General features: G+C 51.4%; 1 protein-coding gene across 5 annotated transcripts in view; it reads left to right on the forward strand.

The window, feature by feature from the left end:
- Positions 1-20,379, forward strand: part of SNED1 (sushi, nidogen and EGF like domains 1) — a 3,096,442-nt gene that overhangs the window by 476,127 nt on the left and 2,599,936 nt on the right. The gene's annotated exons all lie outside the window — the stretch shown is intronic.

Below are 20,379 nucleotides of genomic sequence, written 5' to 3' on the forward strand. Positions count from 1 at the left end.
AGTAATAGAAAGTTTAAACTCTATTAAGAACTTGGAGGCGAGGATGAGGCTTCAACTTTCTTCACTTTATTAAATCCAACAGCTATTAGAAGCTTGTAACCACAACAAAAACTACATTTCCTATGAATCCTATGGAAATAGAAAACATCAACATATCCACCAATCAGGTTGAGTCCTTCCTTTTAACCTCCCCCTAGGACTCTCTGTCCTCTTTCCTACTGCGAACACAGCAGGGGAAGTACAGTTTCAGTCTTGTTTATTCAAATCTGTAAAATAAATTAGGAATATTCACTATCTGTATCAACTTACCATCGAGAGAACAATTCTTTTTCAACAAAGATGGTTATCTCACAACACACAAAACAGCATATCCTGTCTCAAACATTAGCCTATAGTTATACATCGAAAATAGTTTACATATGTTACCAACGTAGATACATCAGGAGGGAAATCCAAATCCAACGAGTGGGCTAATCCTTGCCTCTGAGTCCTTAATAGAATTGAAACTTTCCGTTATGATAGCTGGGACATTTTTCATTCTATGTGCCACGACTGCCGGGCCGGGCTCACGGGACTACAAACATGGCTGCCAGCTGGGGACAGGCATGCGTGAGGACGGGTCAGGCAAGCTAAAGCCCAGCCTTCCTCATGCAGCAGCGCTTTGCATTCCAGCTCTTGAACTCGTTTCCGCTTACCTTGCTCACTTCCGGTTCGTCCCGTCCCTCACTCCTTCGTCAGCGTTGACGTGGCAAGCATTCCTGGTGGGTCATCTTCTCCTCGGCTCCCCCTCGTGATTCTTTCCTGGTTCCTGAAAAGAAGAAAAGAGAAAGACTAAATCTGCATTATCGTGGTTATAGCAACAGCGCGTTTGCACTGCCCTTTTATGTTTTCTGTTATTGTTGTTATACCTATCACTTACCTGATCCTGTGCTCTGGGCGTTGTGGGAATCCGCTCCATCCTTTTACTTGGGGCACCTAAAAGGAAAAGTGAGGTTATTAATACCTGAAGTTAAGGTTACATTTTGTTGGCTATAGACATGTTTCGACAGTCTGGAAAAAATTGCTTCAAGCTACTTCTGGTTCATAGGTGGGCATAGTCTGACACTTACCTGTTATAGTGACTCCTTCTCCGGTATTTCTTTTTTCATTAATCAGTATCTCATTGTTTCTTCCATCACCAGACATACGTTTTACACTACAAATTTTTACATATCTACCCAGTTAATGAAGAAGGGAACATTAAGGTAGAGGAAAGAGAATAACAAGATTAATACAATAGAAGCGTTTTATTCTATCACCTGATGTGTTTATTGATTCCCTCTTGTCTACAGCCTTTTGTTTTACACTGACGAAATCCTGTGGCTACTGAGTGGCGACGAAGCATCTCTTCCCCTTCTTTCTTTGTTTTGTCTCCCTTCTTCCCTGAATTGCCATTGTCGCCTAGACGTGGTCAGGCGTAATAGGTGATTGGGAGAAGTTGTGGACCTAACTTCAAGTTCCATGTCGTTCCTGCAGAAACACAGGTGAGATTTTTACAGAACACGAAGCCCAAAAAGAATAGCTTTTCTTTCCGCCCGGAAGTCAGGTAACTCTAGCTGACTTAGTCCACATGTTGGGTAATCTTCAGACAGAAACCCAATCCCTATCAACTAGGGTAGATAATATACAACGAGAAATGAGGACTGAAGCCAGTGTAGGGCCTCAGAATCCTAGTGCACACGGTCCAGTGATACAGGTGACTGCACCTCCGTCTATCCCTTTGGCGCCCCCTGAGCGTTTTTTAGAGGATACTACTAAATTTGCTGCCTTCATCAGACAGTGTCAGCTTCATTTCATGTGCAAGGCCACCTGTTTGCCTACAGACCAAGCTAAGGTGGCTTTTGTTATTTCCTATCTCTGGGGGTCCACTGCTAATTGGACCATACCCCTGATAGAGCGGAATGATCCATTACTACATGATTATAATGCTTTTAAGCAAGAACTCAGAAAATTGTTTGATAGACATACTTTCACTCACTCAGTAGACACTGAACTTACAACTTTGAAACAGGGAACTAAGGATTTAACCTCTTACATTTCCACATTCTATAGGTTAGTAGCGGAAGCTGGGTGGCCTGAGGAAAAGCGCAGCGCTTTGTTTTGCAAGGGTTTAAGAGATGAATTAACCCCTTCAGCGCTGCGCGGATTTCCGCGCGGTGCTGAAGGTTCTGAGCGTGGGCGGGGCCATGACTGAGCGGTTCCGTCATGCGCACAGCGCAACCGACGCTCATGACGGAACCGCTCCGTCATGAGCGTCGAAGGGGTTAAAAGATGCTTTGGCACAAGTGGTTGACCCTCCCGAATCTTGCACGGCCCTTATTGACTTGGTGGTCAAGTTTGATCACAGAATCAGTGAGCGTAAGAGAGAAAGAGGCAGGTCAGATCGGAGATTGGTTGCTTATCGGGAAAGAAAGCCTGATCCCGAGAGAACAATCGAAGAACCAGAACCTATGCAAATAGGGAGCATAAGAGGGCCCCTCAGTGAAGAAGAAAAGCAGAGAAGGCAGGACAAGAAACTGTGCTTGTACTGCGGTAAGCAGGGTCATTTTCTTAGGGAGTGTCCCGTAAAACCAAGACAGACACGGCGTTCGGAAAACTAGCGAGCCCGAAGTCTCAAGAGACAAGGACTTCGGGTAATTCAGGACTGATTGTCTCATCCATGGAGGTAATGGCATCCCAGCTACGTCATTTCTTTCTCTCCTCTCGCCTAATATGGGAACACCACGTTGTCAAGTTGCAAATAATGATAGATTCTGGTGCTTCGGGCAGTTTTATGGATTCACAGTGGGCTCAGAGTAGTAAGATCCTTCAGGTGTCTAAATCTTCTTGGGAAGAAGTTACAACTATTGATGGTAGCACTCTGAAGTCTGGCCCCATCACGCACACTATGATTGAGTACGATGGAGCAGAAACACCAAGAACTCATGACATTTGATCTCATACAGTCTCCTCAATTCCCGGCAATATTAGGACTGCCCTGGTTATGTCAGCACAGTCCATTTATTGATTGGAAGACGATGACATTAACCTTCAATCACGACCATTGTAGAGACCATGTTCTTCTTGGCTCAGATGATTCTGTGAAAAGTATTTCTTTCACCAGCACAGATGAATGTGCACTACCCTCCGTTTATCAGGACCTCAAGGAAATATTTGATGTAGAACAAGCCACTAGTCTTCCCCCACACAGGGTCTATGACTGTAGGATTGATCTGCAGCCAGGAGCTCGCATACCTTGTAGCAGAGTGTATTCCTTGACGGAAACGGAGAATGTGTATTTGCGAGAATACCTGGACAAAATTTTGAGAATAGGGTTTATCCGTCCTTCCAGATCACCTGCTTCTTCTTCTCTCTTTTTTATACCGAAGAGAAAAGGGGATCTCAGATGCTGCATAGATTACAGGACACTGAATACCATTACCATAAAGAACAGGTACCCTTTGCCACTACTTTCATCCCTCCTTGATCAGATAAAGGACGCACAAGTGTTCACCAAGTTGGACTTGCGAGGTGCATACCATCTCGTGCGTATCAAGGAGGGAGACAAGTGTAAAACGGCTTTTTGTACTAAATATGGATTATATAAATATTTAGTGATGCCCTTTGTAACGCCCTTTGGCTTTTCAATTTTTTATCAATGAGGTTCTGAAGGATAGGCTAGATAAATATGTCATTGCTTATATTGATGACCTCTTGATTTACTCTCCATCCATGCAAGAACATGAAATGCATGTAAAAAGAGTACTAGAACGTTTGCGAGACAACCATTTGTATTGTAAACTTGAGAAATGCCAGTTTCGTTCACAACAAGTAAGCTTTCTGGGATTTGTAGTCTCCCCACAGGGACTCAGTATGGATCCGCAGAAGGTAGCAGCCATCCACTGTTGGCAAGCCACACAAACTGGGAAAGAGACGCAAAGTTTTCTTGGCTTCGCCAATTTTTCCAGGCGTTTTATTTGCGATTTTTCTGACTTGGCTTCTCCAATCACCAGACTGTTGAGAAAGGGAATTACTTTTCAATGGACTCCCGAGGCAGAGGAAGCCTTTTGTAAATTAAAGGAAGCCTTCACACAAGCACCTATACTAAGACATCCAGATCCTTCCTGTCCTTTTGTGGTAGAGGACTATGCTTCCCAAGTGGCAGTAGGGGGGGTCCTTTCTCAGACGGATCCTAGCATAGGGGTCCTTGAGGTGGCGTATTATTCATGAAAACTGACACCAGCTGAGACAAACTACTCAATAGGAGATAAGGAATTATTGGCCATAAAGAGAGTATTTGAGGAATGGAGGCAGTATCTATTGGGGGTCAATCACACAATAACGGTTCTAACTGACCATCATAATTTACAATTCTTGAAATCCGCAAGAGCTCTATCCATGTGGCAATTACGATGGACCCAGTTTTTTAGTGACTATAATTTTGTTATACAGATCCAAGAAGGGAAAAAGAACGGGAAAGCGGATGCTTTGTCTCGTTTAGGTTACGAACCCATAGGATTATAAGATGAGCCGCCCTCTATCATAGCTAGGGAAAGAATAATCGGAGTCATGTGTTCTGAAGAAAACTTCTTAAAACAGGTTAAGAAGGCGCAAGAATCTACAGCTATGAAAGACACAGTTGGTACACAAGAGATCACCAAAGACCAAGACCTGTTCTATGTTCAGTAAGGCTTGGTACTCCCCACTCAAGAGTTAAGATTACAGGCCTTAGAATGGTGTCACACTCATCCTCTTGCAGGGCATCCAGGGTACGATAAAACACTAGAATCACTAGAGACACTTTTGGTGGCCAGCTATGGGAAAGGATACAAGACACTTTATCCAAACATGTCACGTATGTGCCCAGGGAAAGGCCTCTCACCAAAGTCCTGCAGGGTTATTACAGCCTTTACCTACACCCCCTCGTCCCTGGCATACCATGTCCTTAGACTTTATAGTGGAATTACCACGCACTGCGAAAGGGAACACTACCCTCCTTGTTGTGCTAGATCTATTGACTAAGATGGCCCATTTCATCCCCATGACAAGTCTCCCCACATCTCGCATATTAGCCTCTGTATTCATTCAACAAGTGGTGTGCTTACACGGCCTCCCATCAGTGCTGGTATCTGACAGGGGGGCTCAGTTCATTTCTAAATTCTGGAGGGGGATGTGTGCCTTATTGCAGATAGACGTTCGTCTGTCCTCCAGTCACCACCCTCAAACAGACGGTCAAACTGAGAGGGTGAACAAATGTTTCGAACAATACATCAGATGCCAGGTCTTACACTCTCTTGTTGAATGGGATGAGTTGGTATGGATAGCTGAGTTTTCCTATAACGACAGTTACCACTTTTCTACTGCTTACTCACCTTTCTATTGCACTTATGGTTTTCATCCACGTACTTTGCCAATTCCTCTGTCCTCCTCCTGCTCTACTCCGGCAGCTGTAGACCTTGTAAAAGAACTACAAGAGGTACACAAGACAACACAGGTGAATCTAGACAAGGCCAAGGCTAGTTATAAGAGGGGGGCGGATGTTCACAGACGCACAGAGCACGGATACAAACGAGGTATGGTTGTCTTCCAAGAACCTAACGTTGAGAGGGTCTTGCAAATTCAGGCTTAAGTACATAGGCCCATACAAGATATGCAAGGTAGTGAACCCTGTCGCAATGAAGCTGGACCTTCCTGCCTGACTGAAGATTCATCCGGTGTTTCATGTCTCTCTTTGGAAACTGGTGGAACCAGGCACACGTCTCCCTAACGTCCCAAATCCTGTTGTGGTGGATGATGAACCAGAATATGAGGTCGAGGCAATCATTGATTCACGTAGAGTAAGACGCAGACTCCAGTATCTGATACACTGGAAAGGTTATGGTGTTGAGGAATGTACCTGGGAACCATCTAGTCAGATACATGCCCCTCGGTTGTTGGGTTTATTTCACAGACGACATCCTGATAAGCCCAAGCCGGTAGGGGAGTCTGTTGGGGGGGTGTACTGTCACGACTGCCGGGCCGGGTTCACGGAACTACAAACATGGCCGCCAGCTGGGTACGCGCATGCGTGAGGACGGGTCAGGCAAGCTAAAGCCCAGCCTTCCTCATGCAGCAGCGGTTTACGTTCCAGCTCTTGAACTCGTTTCCGCTTACCTTGTTCACTTCTGGTTCGTCGCGTCCCTCACTCCGTCAGCGTTGGCATGGCAAGCATTCCTGGCGGGTCATCTTCTCCCCGGCTCCCCCTCGTGATTCTTTCCTGGTTCTTGCAAAACAGAAAAGAGAAAGACTAAATCTGCATCATCATGGTTACGATAACAGCGCCCTTTTATGTTTTCTGTTATTGTGGTTATACCTATCAGTTACCTGATCCTGTGCTCTGGGCGTTGTGGGGACCCGCTCCATCCTTTTACTTGGGGCACCTAAAAGGAAAAGTGAGGTTATTAATACCTGAAGTTAAGATTACATTTTGTTGGCTATAGACCTGTTTCAACAGTTTGGAAAAGATTGCTACAAGCTATGTCTGGTTCATATGTGGGCATAGTCTGACACCTGTTATAGTGACTCCTTCTCCAATATTTCTTTTTTCATTAATCAGTATCTCATTGTTTCTTCCAGCACCAGACATACGCTTTACACTACCATTTTTTACCTATCTACCCAGTTAATGAAGAAGGGAACATTAAGGTAGAGGAAAGAGAATAACAAGATTAATACAATAGAAGCATGTTATTCTATCACCGAAAGTGTTTATTGATTCCCTCTTTTCTACAGCCTTTTGTTGTATACTGACGAAATCCTGTGGCTACTGAGTGGCGACGAGGGATCACTTCCCCTTCTTTCATTGTTTTGTCTCCCTTATTCCCCAAATTACCATTGTCGCCTAGACGTGGTCAGGCGCAATAGGTGATTGGGAGAAGTTGTGGACCTTACTAGCTTCAAATAAAACCTTTTGCAGGTAGGATCTGATGACTAGTCTGCAGCGTTAAGTATATCTTCCAGGCAAGCTCCCAATGAAAAGACTTTAGAGGCCATAGCCCCATGTACTGAGTGAGCTCCAAAATGGGAAAAATCTATCCCTGTCTCCTGTATGGCCCCACTGACCCATCGAGCAATAGTAGGGAAAGAATCTGCCTTGTGCGGTTTTGTGAGAGCAATGAATATTTGTCTTTTGCCCAGTGGGCGTATATCCTTAGTCAAGGACTCCTAGGCCTTGAGTGCCCACACCACATACAATTCGGGAATATCAGGAAAAGATGGGTATGAGACTGAGTTTGTGTTGTATTTAGTTCTTCTAGAAATATAAAATGCCACTCCCTCTGGAGTAAATACTCTACCTGTCAAATCCAGGGCTCTCACATCTGAGACTCTGCAACAGGAGATCAAACATAATAGGGTGATGAATTTGGCTGACATTTGCTTCCTAGAGAGATATTTATTACATGGCCTGAACATAAATTTAAAACTGTATTCACATCCCATAAGGTAGAATATCAGGGTTCTGGGGGAATAGATAATCAAATGCCCCTGAGTAGTTTGCGTACTAGTTGATGTTTCCCAATCAGATGACTATCCGGTGGAACATGTCCTGCAGAAATAGCAGACCTGAATGTATTGATTGACCTATAAGCTAAGCCTTCCGAAGCTAAGAAATTCAATTTATGAACATCTTTTTTTTCTTTCTTTAATAACTTTATTCGGAGGCATAAGAGACATCCATAAAAGCATTTGCACAAAACATACAGAAATATTAATTTCATAACGTGAGATAAAAATATGACCATAAGCAGATACAATATCCACAGACGCTAAAAATTGTTAAACATATATCTGCCAATTTTTTTGAAAACATTTCCTAAAATACCTTTCCTACCAATGTATTTTAAGGCCATCCACCATGCAAGGCACTTTCCTTATCAGTTAGAGTTAAAAATGTATAAAAGAGAGCGCTAGGTGGCGCCTGACCGCCATGGACGCCTTTCCGTGAGGCTCCCGGCGCCGGTCCCCGCTAATCCTCTTAACTCCCTCCTGCACTGCCCTGGCCGGCGCGCTTTGGGTGGCGGTGACCTGTGGAGCTGCCCTGCTGTCCCGGGCCTGATCCAGGGGCGCCGCGGACATTGCGGGACCCGCTCGGACATCGCGGATCCTGACCGGCGGCGGATGGTGGCGGCCGTGGAGCTCTGGCCCGGCCGCGCTGAGAAATTGAGCCTGCGGCGCCCACGAGGGGCACAGGCCGGATCCTGCAGAGGCCGAGGTGAGGGCGGCCGCGAGGCTTCCGCGGGTCCTGGTGGCACCGGGGGGGGGTGCGGCCCTCCCCCACTGGCACATCGCGGAGACCCGGGAGTGGGGCGACGACCCCCCCCTGAGTGGACTGAAGCTGCGGGGCAGGCGGTGAGTGCGGCTGCGTGGGACCGTCTGAGACCGGGCGGGGAGGGGAGACCCCCCCCCATCGGGCTGTGCATCGGCAGCCAGGGGCTCGGGCCCCCAGCTCCCCCCCCTCTCCCTCTTCCCCCTGGCTGCAGTGTTGCACTGGTCCTACGGGCCCGAGGTCGCCTGCTGGATTCCGGGCGCAGAGGCGCCCTTCTTGACTCGGGCCGCACATCGGCGGTCGGGGGGGCGTGTGTGCCGTCCTTCCCCCCCCCCCCTCCCATCGCTTTGGGCCCCGGACGAAGAGACCCGCCGAGTGACGACATGCCCCCCCCCTGGGGCTGTGGGGGGACCACACCGGTGAGGCGCAGCCTCGGAGAGGTGGACTGTGCGCAGGAGTCGAGGCCTGGAGGTTCTCAGCTGCGGGGCACTCGGGGACACTCTAAGGGCCCGGGACCTTGGCCCTCACCTTGTCGGCGGAGGGCAACGGGCGAGACTGTGGCCGGGGGTCAGATCTGCTGTCCCGCTGGGAGTCCCGCTGGGGCTTGACCGCTGGGGCGGGCGGTGCCCCTCCATTTCTCGCTGCGGGACCCCCCGGCCGTTCCTCCTTCTGCTTCCGCTTCAGCCCGGGCACTCGTCCTCATCCCGCGGGGGGGTCTTCATCCTGTTGCCCGGCTTCGCTGAACGCCGCCCCCGCCATGGGTAAAGACAGGGCCACCAAGCCGGCATCCGGGGCCACCCAAACCAGGATGGACAAATTCACGACCTCTGAGAAGGGGTCCGGCCCCACTGGCGAGCCGGCCCCGGCCCCCGCTGCGGACCTTGCTGCCATCCTGCAGGCCATCAACTCATCCCGTGCATCCTTTGAAGGCATGGTGGGAGAGGTCAAGGTGGATGTTGCTCTCCTCCGGCAGGACCTGCGGAATGCCACCACCCGCATCTCGGAAGCCGAATCCAGATTATCCACCGCGGAGGATGACATCCGCCATCTCCAGGACCAGGTTCGGGAGCTGACCACCCACTCTAAGGAGCTACATCGCCAGGTTGAAGATGCAGAAAACCGCGCTCGGCGCAGCAACCTGCGCCTGGTGGGTTTCCCGGAGGGGGTCGAATCGGGCCGGGTGGATGACTTTATGGAACGCTGGTTCCGATCCTGGATGCCGGCGGACAGCCCTTCTGCTTCGTTTGTGGTGGAGAGGGCTCATCGCGCCCTGGCCCTCAGGCCCCCTGGGGCGCCCCCCCCCGGCCATTCATCCTCAAGCTCTTGAATTTCAGAGACAGAGACGCCATTCTCCGCGAGGCCCGGCGCACTGACACCCTCCACTACCAAAACCACAAAATTATGATCTTCCCGGACTACACTCGCGAAGTCCAAGAACTGCGCCGCTCCTACACTGAAGTGAAGCAGAAGATGCGTTCTCTGGGCCTCCAGTACCAGCTTCAGTTTCCGGCCCGCCTCCGGGTCATCTTCCAGCACAAGACATTGTTCTTCGACACGCCACGAGCGGCCTGGTCCTGGCTGACGGAAGAGCATCCTCTGCACCGCTCTGGGCGCGGCTCGCCTGCGGGTGTGCAGGGGGGACGGGGGAGGCCCCGGACATCGAAGACCCGCCGGCGGCACCGCACGTTACCCCGGGAGCGCACGGCGGAGGAGGTGATCACCACGCGCTCTGGGGGACGGCCGCGCCGGGGGTCGAGAGCATCTTCTGCCTCCTCGGCTGCGCCCAACAGTCCCGCGGCTGACGGGCGACGGGCCGTGTCACCCCGGCTTACGGGCCCTGCGACCCACCCGGCTGAATTGGTGGATACTTCAGACCTCTCTCGCAGTCCTGCCATTTGACTCTCTGTGTTTCTTTGGGGGGGGGAGGATGGGGGGTGCCCGGGCGGGGGCTGGAGTGCTCCGCTGTTAATGTTGCTCTTGTCCAGGGCAGGTGAATCAGGCTTGATTTCCGTTGTACCAGGGGTCCACTAGTGCTCAAGCCCGAGCGTTCTAGCTTGGTGGTTCTTTCACTTGGTTCGGGCGACAGATGCTTCTGTTTTCGAAGTATAGGGTGGGGGGTGGGGGTTTGGGGTTGGTTTGGGGTTGTTTCTTCCTCATGGGGAAGGTTTTGTTGGTGGGGGGTTACTCCTTCTTTGTTGTTGTGCCAAGGCATCTTGTACTCTTTGACCTGCTCTTCTGCCCGATGTCCCGCTGTCCCTTCCTTGTAGGGGCGTGCCCAGCCGCGCCTCCAATGGCCCCCTCTTCTGTCCTGGACTATGGCTGACCCACCTGTTCCTAGGGCCGCCGTGCGTGTACTGTCCTGGAACGTTAATGGTCTTCTGGACCGTTTTAAGCGCATGGCGGTCCTCAAATATGCGCAACGCGCAGAGATTGATGTGCTCCTCCTCCAAGAGACTCACCTTCTGGGCAATAACTGTCCCTTTCTGTCCCGCTATGGTTATGACAGGGTGTGGCACTCCGGTTTTGCGCGGGGGTCCCGAGGGGTAGCTATCCTGCTCCGCAAATCCTTTCCCTTCGTCCTGACCCTGGTGCACTTGGACCCCCTGGGCATGGTGGTGGTGGTATGTGGTACTCTGGAGGGGCGACCCCTCACCCTGATGTCCCTCTACGCGGCTCCATCTCTCCTGTCGTCGGCCCTCTCTTACACCGGGGGCCTCCTCCCGAAGCTTCCGGCGGGTTCTCTCATCCTCGGCGGGGATTTTAATGCGGTCTACGCGCCCCACCTGGACTCGACAGGTCCGGTATCCCTGGCCCGCGTCGCTCGGGCAAAGCAGCTTTCGACCTGGGCCGAATCTCAGGGCCTCTGTGATGTTTGGAGGATCTGGCACCCGCAGGCTCGCCAGTACACCCACACGTCGGCGGCACATCACTCCCATGCCCGGATCGACCTCATCTTCGTCCCATCTACTGACTGTGCTGGGGTGCAGGATGCGTGCATTCTCCCGAGGGGCCTCTCGGACCACTCGCCGGTGCTCCTGGCTCTTGGCCCCCCCCCTCTCTGCCCGTCCAATGTGGCGTTTGAACGCTTGGTTCCTCCACGACAAGGCTTTTCGGAGGGTGATCGGTGGCGAGATAGCCGATTATTACTCTCACAACGCGGGCTCCGTCCCCTCCCCTGCTGTCCTGTGGGAGGCCGGCAAGGCGACTATTCGGGGGGCCGCTAAGGGGCATCTGCAACGGCAACGGCGAGCTCAATCCCAGAAACTCGCGGATTGCGAAGCTTAAGCCTTGGAACTGGAGCGCAACCTGGGGGAGTTGGGAGACAGCACCCGGTCGCGTCGCTTGGCCTTCCTGCGGGAAGAAATTTGCCTACACTCCCTGGAGGCGGCAAAGACGTTGTGGCGCTCCTCGGTGGCCCGGATATACGGCTGGGGGGACAAAAACGGCACTCTTCTCCACCGGCTCGCCACTTACCCTCGGGCAGGCAGTATTATTCCAGCCATCGCAGACTCTGCGGGCGGCCTCCACACAGCCTCGGTGGCGATGGCCCAGGCGTTCGCTGGCTATTATTCCCGGCTGTACCGACGCCGGCCGTCCACGCTCTCCCTGGAGGAGTTGCTGGGGACGAATGGAGCGGTGCTCAAGCGGCTGCTGCCCGAGGTTTCGGAGACCCTCGATTCACCTATCGAGCTGCAGGAGATTGAGGCCGCGATCAGCCGCCTGGCGCCCGGGAAAACCCCGGGACCTGATGGGTTCCCTCAGGAATACTATGCTCACTATCGGGAGACTCTGGCCCGAGGCTTCTGGACCTGTTTGCGGACGCGGTGGAGAAGGGTTCGTTCCGGCCCGAGACGGACACAGCAACCATAGTTGTCCTCCCTAAGGCGCAGCCCCCTTCAGAGTCCTGCTCGGACTACCGACCGATATCCCTTATCAACACCGAGCTCAAAATCTATGCCACGGTCCTCGCGCAGCGGTTGCGCCCATCTCTTGCCTCCCTGGTCCACCCGGACCAATGTGGATTCATGCCGGAACGGGGGACCAGACACTGCCTGCGGCGCCTGCACCTCGCTCTAGCGCACCGCAGCCGCCTTTCCCCCTATCTGGCCCTCCTGCTGGTCGACTTTGAAAAGGCCTTCGACTCAGTGGGGTGGGAGTACCTGGGCGAGGTCCTGGAACATATGGGCTTCGGCCCCCAGTTCCGTGCCATGGTTGCGGTCCTGTACGCGAGCCCGCGGGCCCGTGTTTTAGTCAACGGAGCTCTATCCCTCCCGTTTCCCATAGGTCGAGGAACGCGCCAGGGATGTCCGCTCTCGCCCCTCCTTTTCGCTCTGGCCATGGAGCCCCAGGCGGTCTTGATTCGCTCGGATCCCGCTCTTCGCGGGTGGGACTGGCCAGGTATGACCCCCGATAAGATCGCCCTATATGCGGACGACGTCCTCCTCTATCTCTCTGATCCAGCGACCTCGGGGCCCCAGGTCCGCCGGATCCTCCGTCGGTTTGGCCAAGCGTCGGGTCTTCATCTGAACCCTAAAAATTCCGTTCTAGTCCCGCTACACCCGTCACGGGACTGTTTCGACTGGCAATCGGACATTCCCCTCCGGAGACTCTCCTTTAAATACCTGGGGATCTGGGTCACCCTCCTTCCGGAACTCTGCTGGGCCCTCAATGTGGCTCCCATAGTCAACAAAACCAGATCAGATATGCTCCGGTGGCAGACACTCCCATTGAATCCGCTGGGGAGAGTCGCCCTTTATAAGATGATGATCCTCCCCAAGTTTCTGTACATGCTACAAAACACCCCGTGCCCCTTTCCGCGCCCGTGGTTCCGCGAACTGGATAAGATGGTGGTCAAATTCCTCTGGGGCGGCGGCAGGCCCCGGCTGGCCTTAGATCGCTGAAGGGTCCCCTCCTACGACGGCGGCCTGAACATGACTAACCTATATCTATATTACTTGGCCACCCAGCTGCTGTTGATCCACGACTGGTTCTCGAGTGGATGGGGCGATCCGGCCTATCGCCTCGAGGTGCAATGCCTCGGATTCTCCTCTATCCAAAACATGCTCTATGGAGCATCGGTCCCCCTGTCGCTCCCTGGCGTCGTGCGGGCCCCTTTTCTCACGTGGCGTGCAGCTCTGAGGCACACCCGATGGTCGGGGACGAAAACACAGCTCACACCGCTGTGGCACGGGACATGGCTTCGGGAGGTGGTGGGACTGGCGGGTTTTCGGCAATGGGATCTCCTAGGGATCTCCACTCTGGGCGATATATGGCGGGGGAGCCACATGTGTTCCTTCCAGGAGCTTCAGACCCGCTTCTCGCTGCAGTCTTCCCAATTATATCGCTACCTTCAGCTACGCCATGCGGTCCGGGCCCACGTCCCTCTCGACTCCAGACTGCCTTCTCATAGCCCACCTGAAGCTCAGGTGATGTTGGGGTGCCTGGGGAAGGGTGGAATATCCCGCATTTACAAATCCCATGAGTAACTATACCCCGGTAGACTGGACTGGACTGAAGCAGCGATGGGAGGTCTGGGTGGGACCCCTAGATGACGCGGATTGGAGGGACGCCCTTATGGCCCCTCGATCGCTTACCACCTCCGCTAGGCTGCGGCTCATCCAGCTCTATTACCTCCACGCCGCTTACCTGACTCCGGACCGCCTCTACTGGGCGGGCCTCCGCGTGGACGCCTCCTGTGCTCGCTGTGGGGTGGCTCCGGCGGATTTCTTCCATATGGTGTGGTCTTGCTCTCGCCTGGAGGACTACTGGGCAGCGATTGAGACCGACCTAGCGGAGGTCCTGGGATGGGAGGTCCCCCATGAGCCTAAAATGGCTCTGCTGGGCATCACGGACGGGCTGGATGGGTCCCGTAACGACAAGTATTTTCTCACTACTGCCCTAATGGTAGCTAAGAGGGATATAGCGGCCGTGTGGTCACAGCCAGACCCACCTAGACGGGCTACTTGGAGTAGAGGGGTGGATTGGTGTGCGGCCCAGGAGCTGTTGTTATACGCTGCCCGGGGCTGCCCCAAAAAATTCCGCAAGATATGGGGGAAATGGCTGGGGGGCATAATTTGAGGAGTGGGGGGGGCGGGGGATGGGGGCGGAGGGGGGGGTCTTTACATCGGCTTGTCAATGCTTCCCTGATTGATGTTACTGATGCCATGTTCAATGCACTGTTGTGTATCATCCTTGATATTGTCCTTGATGCCGAAAATAAAAAATTTGTTTATAAAAAAAAAATGTATAAAAGAGTATTACGATTATTACAGTTTGATTGTGCGATTTGTTACACGTTACACATTGTGTACTAGGTTCATATTGCTAAAACACATTGGATATGTACGCCTTCTAGACTGTATCTAATGACATTTTCTTCCTGGCATAAAAAACAGCCCATAAAAAAGATGACATTCCACAACAGATCACCAACGTAGGCAGTGATTGCAAAAATAAATATTCAGGGTGGCATTGTATAACCAAATGGTCTAATCATAGGTAAAATGTATTGTTTCCTAAGTTGACCTTAAAATTTACAAAAAAGAACCCAATGCGTGGTGTTCTGGAGCCTCGTTACATCCCATTTGCAGTTTGTCAGTTTTCTAGACCAATAGTTCATGTTCGGGAAACTAATTAATCGGTGAAATATCTCCTATCTTAGGTGAGTCAAAACAAACCTATGCTGCGTATTAAAAACAGTTCTAAGACAAGGTTTCATTTTAAAAGTAGTTGAGATCAATAGATTTTTTAAAACACTAGGTTTAGGGGTTTCAGTCATCAATCTAAGATTTTCTAAGTGTATTATTCCTTCAGTTTTTAGAGTATTTCTACAAATAGAGTCTAGCATTTCAGGCTTCTCAAAGCATTCGGGGTGGCCCTTGTCACAAAGGAACTACTGGACATAGGCCAACCACGAGATATTTAAATATGATCTTGATTTGAGACAGCCCCCTATTATCACTCTATTAAATGGACAATATCTACCCCCATTAGATCCACTTGTCGTTGATGACACCACCCCCACCATTGTGACCAGACGGAGCGGTATCTCTTGTTGGTGCTATCTGCCCAGGCTTTGGCGAGTAAGGAGGCAGCCTCTGCAGAAATACCTGGGACTTTCCAACATTCCCTGTAATCTGCCACGCCATAAGACGATGTGAGCCTGTGACTACCAGGTGGTGGAGGTTCCCTTGGGGACCCGAAGGAGATCATGAAACAGGGGTACAGGGATTGGAAAATCCCAAGAAAGTTACATCAGAACTAGAAACCTTACTTTAGATCTCCAAATCGGGGTAATCACAACTAGGTCTGCCTGCTGTCCTCAAACTTGTGCGCACTGTGTTATGATTATCTCAAGCGGAATGAAGGCATAACCTTTCTCCGTGCTCCAATCCTAGAGGAACGCATTGATTGCTATCACGCCCAGATCCTGACGCCAGCTGCAATACCTCTTCAATTGATTGTCCAGCCTAGAGGCAAAGCGATTGATTGAGAATGGGCCCCAATAGTTCTGGAGCTCATGAAATATCATTGGATGGAGCTTCCAAAGGCTGATAGCTTGCCAATGGTGGGAGTGCCACTTGGTTGGAGACTCCTGGAAGATGTTCTGCTGGCAACGAGATCTGGTTGGTCAGACAGTATTTCCAGAGGTCACAAGCCAGATCCGGTAGAGCTTTTGATCTTGTCCCACCCAAATGATTGATTGGACAGTCTGCTGCTACGTTGTCCATTTTGAGAAGCACAAAACATTAAACGTTGTCCTTGTCCAGCATTTCACTGCAAACGACCGTGCCATCAGTTCTAGACAGTTTATATGAAGAACTTGTTCTGCGGAGGACCATTTTTCTCCTATGGAACATTTCCCGCAGGGAGTTCCCCAAACCACTGGCATCTGATTCCATCACCATATCGGATTTGGATTTGAAAATGGTGCGGCCATGTCACCAGGGCACGCTGAGACCCCTACCACCTTCTCACATGGAACCCGGGGTATATGAGGACTGGTGGTCTCCTACCATTGAACACGTTAAACTATCTCCCTTATCACAGGCAGGCACCCGAGATGACTGGTTTACGGAGGATGAATCAAAACGTACTGTTCCCTTTAACTGGCCGTCTGCTAGTCGAGACGACGCCCACTTGGAGGATGACGACGAAGCTGAACCAATCGGCGAGGACAGCGTCAGCAGAAAAAGGGGAGGAGATCCACGAGAGTCGGGAAACCCGGAAGCGAAGGAGGAAGAAGGTGTCGAGACCAGAGAGAGACGAGGAGCGGAGGAACCTGAGAAGCAAACAGCAACCCGAGGACGGAGACCAGAGGAAAGAGAGCCAGGAGGCCAACGGTTCGGCGTATCGCCCAGCCACACCTCTGAAGAGGTGTGGCTATCACAGGTACGCAACCGCGTAGCGGGTTGGGTCGGGAGGTCGTCTTGGGGTCCGAAAGAGAAACGCTAGCACCGCAAGAATATCCCCGATGAAATAACCGCACCCCGAGCACTACTTATAACCTCTCACTATATCGCATGTCACTGTGGTGATCCAAATCTCCCATCACTTCCTACCCTGGGCCCCGTGACAGGAGTTGAATTATAGAAACTGACCCTATACTTCTCTTTATTTTGGGGAGATCCTGCCTGGCCTCATTGAACCGAGAGGGAAGCTTCACGACGAGTGAGGAACACCTGAGGGAAACCCCATATCCGGAGACGAGCGCAGCGAAGGTTCAAAGGCGGAGCAAGACTAACCCAACGTCCTCCTGCCCACCAGGATCGGATACCCCCTCATTATAGTGACTGTGCCTTTCTTTACTTATGTCCCCGCACCAATCCACAAGCATAATAACAAATAAAGAAAAGAAAAGAACAATGAGTCCTCCTTACTGGCGAACCCCGATCACCGTACATACGCCTAGTCACAAGTGGTGGAGAATGCAGGCAGAAGTCCATTGACTAAAAATGGACGCATTAATTCAACATATTGTGCAGGCCCAGAACAAATTGGGATGGGCCTTGGAGAGACAGCTCAGTTCCGCACAAGCTGACCGAGAGGTATTCTCGAACACCATGTCAGCACATTTCGAGGGGCTGCATAAATTAACAACAGAACAAGCTGCAGGTCCTCAGCCGTCACCCCGCTCCTACTCCCATGGTCCAGCTGGGGTCGCGTTACAGAAGTGTGTGCACGGAGAGGACCCGGACGCGTACTTCACGAACTTTGAACGAGCAGCGAGAGCATGCAACTGGCCACCGGAGAAATGGCCTTTCTTCCTCGCCCCTCTACTAACCGGAGAAGCTCAAGCGGCCTATCAGGTTGCCAACCCCACGGGCACCACATCATATGGAGAGATAAAAAGAATGATTCTGGACCACCTTGGCCTGGACGAAGAGGCGTATCATGTCAGGTTCAGGAAAGACAAAGGACAACCCGGAGAAAACCCGAAAACTCTGTTTTACCGATTGAAATTTGCCGCCGACAAGTGGTTAAGGCCGGATGAGTGCTCCAAGGAGGAAATCTTGGATAAGATATACCTAGAACAATTCCTTGAGGCTTTGCCATATTCCACACAAAGGTGGCTCCGTCAACACGCCAGTCTAAGCACCAAGGAAGCCATGGAGATGGCAGCCACATTCGCCAGAGCTCAGCCGAAGAACAATCCCGCGGATCCAGAGAGGGTGTTTAGACCTCTTCCAGGGAAATTCGTAAGGCCAACCGGCAGACGCATGCCGGAACCTCCAAGGAACCGACCCAAACACGTAGAGCCCCTACATCTAAAGGGTCCCCAGTGCTTTTATTGTGGGGATTGGGGGCATATAGCGAGGGTTTGTCCCCACAACAAAACAACAGAAGAACCCATAGATATTGGATATGTCCCCAAAGCAGTACTATATACAGCGGAGATGGGGCCTGCCTTCCATGTAAGTGTGAGGGTAAACGGACAAGACATACGGGCCCTGTTAGACTCAGGCTGTAAGCAGTCAGTCGTCCAGAAAGACCTTATCCTTCCCCGAGACATCATCCCGGGTGCGTTAGTACACATACGATGCGTTCATGGGGATATCAAAACATACCCCGTAGCCACCGTAACGCTAGCAGTATCAGGGTGGGACCCATGTACTCTGAGGGTAGGGGTCATGGGTAACTTGCCAGAGGACCTAATCATAGGGACAGATAACACGCAATTCCTAGAGATTTTCCACAGTATAGCCAAGAACCCACCTGCACTAGAGAAAGGCACCCGAGCGGTACCGGCCTTGGCCAATCCCGAACCAGGGTTACTGGATAAAAGTTTTAGATTCGCACAGGCGAACGACAACACCCTTAAACATGCTTGGGACAGTGGGGGATCACACAACCAAAACGTTCTTTCTCCTCCGTACTTTTTAGTAAAGGACGGTTTGCTATATCGTACCACTGACCCTAATACTGAACCGCAACTGTTGGTCCCTGTTGAGTTTAGGGAACAGATTTTGTTTTATGCCCACTCGCACATAATGGCTGGACATCTGGGAACAGAGAAAACAACACAAGCAGTGCTGAGACATTTCTATTGGCCGGGGGTGTATCGGGACCTGAAAGACTATTGCCGTCGATGTGAGACATGTCAAAAACAGAGCACCTATAAACCCTCGGCTGTCCCATTGCAGCCCCTACCCGTGATTGGAACCCCATTCACCCGCATCGGGATGGATCTAATAGGGCCCCTTCCCAGAACGTGAAAAGGACACATATATGCCCTAGTAGTAGTAGACTACGCCACTAGATACCCCAAAGCATTTCCCTTGCGGTCACCTTCCACCTTGGCAATAGCCACATGTATGATAGATTTGTTTTCGCGCGTAGGATTCCCCAAGGAGATATTAACAGATCAAGGCTCCCCCTTTGTGTCCAAACTGATGCAAGAAGTGTGTAAGACCCTCAGCATACGACACCTTAAAACCTCCGTCTACCACCCCCAGACGGATGGGTTAGTAGAGAGATATAATGGGTCGTTAAAACGCATTTTAAGGAAGATGTTGGCCGTCGAAGGGAGAGAGTGGGACCAATGGCTTCCTCTGGCCCTCTATGTCCTACGGAGTCAGGTCCAGAGTAGCCTGGGATGTTCTTCCTTCCAGATGTTATACGGAAGACAGCCAAGGTCCCTCTTGGAGATGACAAAGGAGGCATGGGAGAAACAGGAGAAGGAGGAGTCCTACCACTTCTTAGACTACACACGCAACCTACGCTCCAAGTTGGGAAAACTCCGAGACCTAGCCTATTCGAACTTAGAGAAAAACCAACGCAAACAAAAAAAGTTCTACGATAAGGGGAAAAAGTGGAGGAGACTGTATCTGGGGGACTGGGCACTGGAATTATTGCCCTCAAGTCTGGTTAAAACGAAGTCAGAATGGTCAGGCCCTTATCAAGTCATAGGAACGGTCGGGAGGACCACATACCGACTACAGATGAAGAGAGGGAAGACCCAGATATTTCATATCAATTTACTAAAGAAGTGGATAGGCCCCCCCCCCCACCACAGTTCAATTCACATCCCCAGCCGTAGAGGAGGAGGGCACAAGTCACCTCCTCGTCCTTAACCCAACCCTTGACGACGGACAAACAGACGATCTAAAACAGGTGTTTGCTGACTTTTCGTACACTTTCTCAGACATCCCCGGAAAGACCACATTAACGGAACAAAGGATAGAGACCGAACCGGGTAAAATAGTGAAACTACGCCCCTATCGTATCCCAGCGGCCAGAAGAGACGCCATCCGGAAGGAGGGGCAGGACATGTTACCGTTGGGAGTTATTAGAGCATCCAAAAGCGAATGGTGTTCTCCCATCGTCCTTGTACCCAAGCCGGATGGCTCCTCCAGGTTCTGCATGGACTTCAGGGCGCTAAACTCCATCTCCACATTCGACGCCTATCCCATCCCCAGGGTAGACGAGATGATAGAGAAGTCAGGGGACTCCCAGTACATCAATACCCTGGACCTGACCAAAGGTTATTGGCAGGTCCCCCTAAGAGAAGAAGATCGGAAAAAACGGCCTTTGTCACACCCGATGGCCTTTACGAA

The sequence above is a fragment of the Triturus cristatus genome, chromosome 11 (assembly GCF_964204655.1).
Source record: "Triturus cristatus chromosome 11, aTriCri1.1, whole genome shotgun sequence".
NCBI lineage: Eukaryota > Metazoa > Chordata > Amphibia > Caudata > Salamandridae > Triturus > Triturus cristatus.